Source organism: Varroa destructor, unplaced genomic scaffold, assembly GCF_002443255.2.
Source record: "Varroa destructor unplaced genomic scaffold, Vdes_3.0 BEIS01000002.1, whole genome shotgun sequence".
In the NCBI taxonomy this organism is placed as follows: domain Eukaryota; kingdom Metazoa; phylum Arthropoda; class Arachnida; order Mesostigmata; family Varroidae; genus Varroa; species Varroa destructor.
The window spans coordinates 55,722,301-55,722,650 of NW_019211455.1; positions in this window are offsets into that span (position 1 = coordinate 55,722,301).

Below are 350 nucleotides of genomic sequence, written 5' to 3' on the forward strand. Positions count from 1 at the left end.
AATCACTTTTTCTAAAGATTTCGTTCCCAAAGCAAAAATCTCAGAATTATTTTTATCTATACAGACTATAGGAATACGAGCTTGGATAGTTGGTCACATTGTTAGTTTACTCTTTATGAATACTGCGTTCTACAAAAAAATTCTAAGATGATGCCTGTGCGTATTAGCATTACGTTAGTGTTTCCAATTTATTGCACAGTTAGATGGCAACGCTCTAAGATATCGATATATAATTCGTCATGGAGAGCCAACCTGGCATTGCGTCTAAATGTTTAGGCTCCTCAAATATGATTTATATAACTTCAGAAAATATAATGACACTGAAAAATACTGTTATTACCTAATGCCGT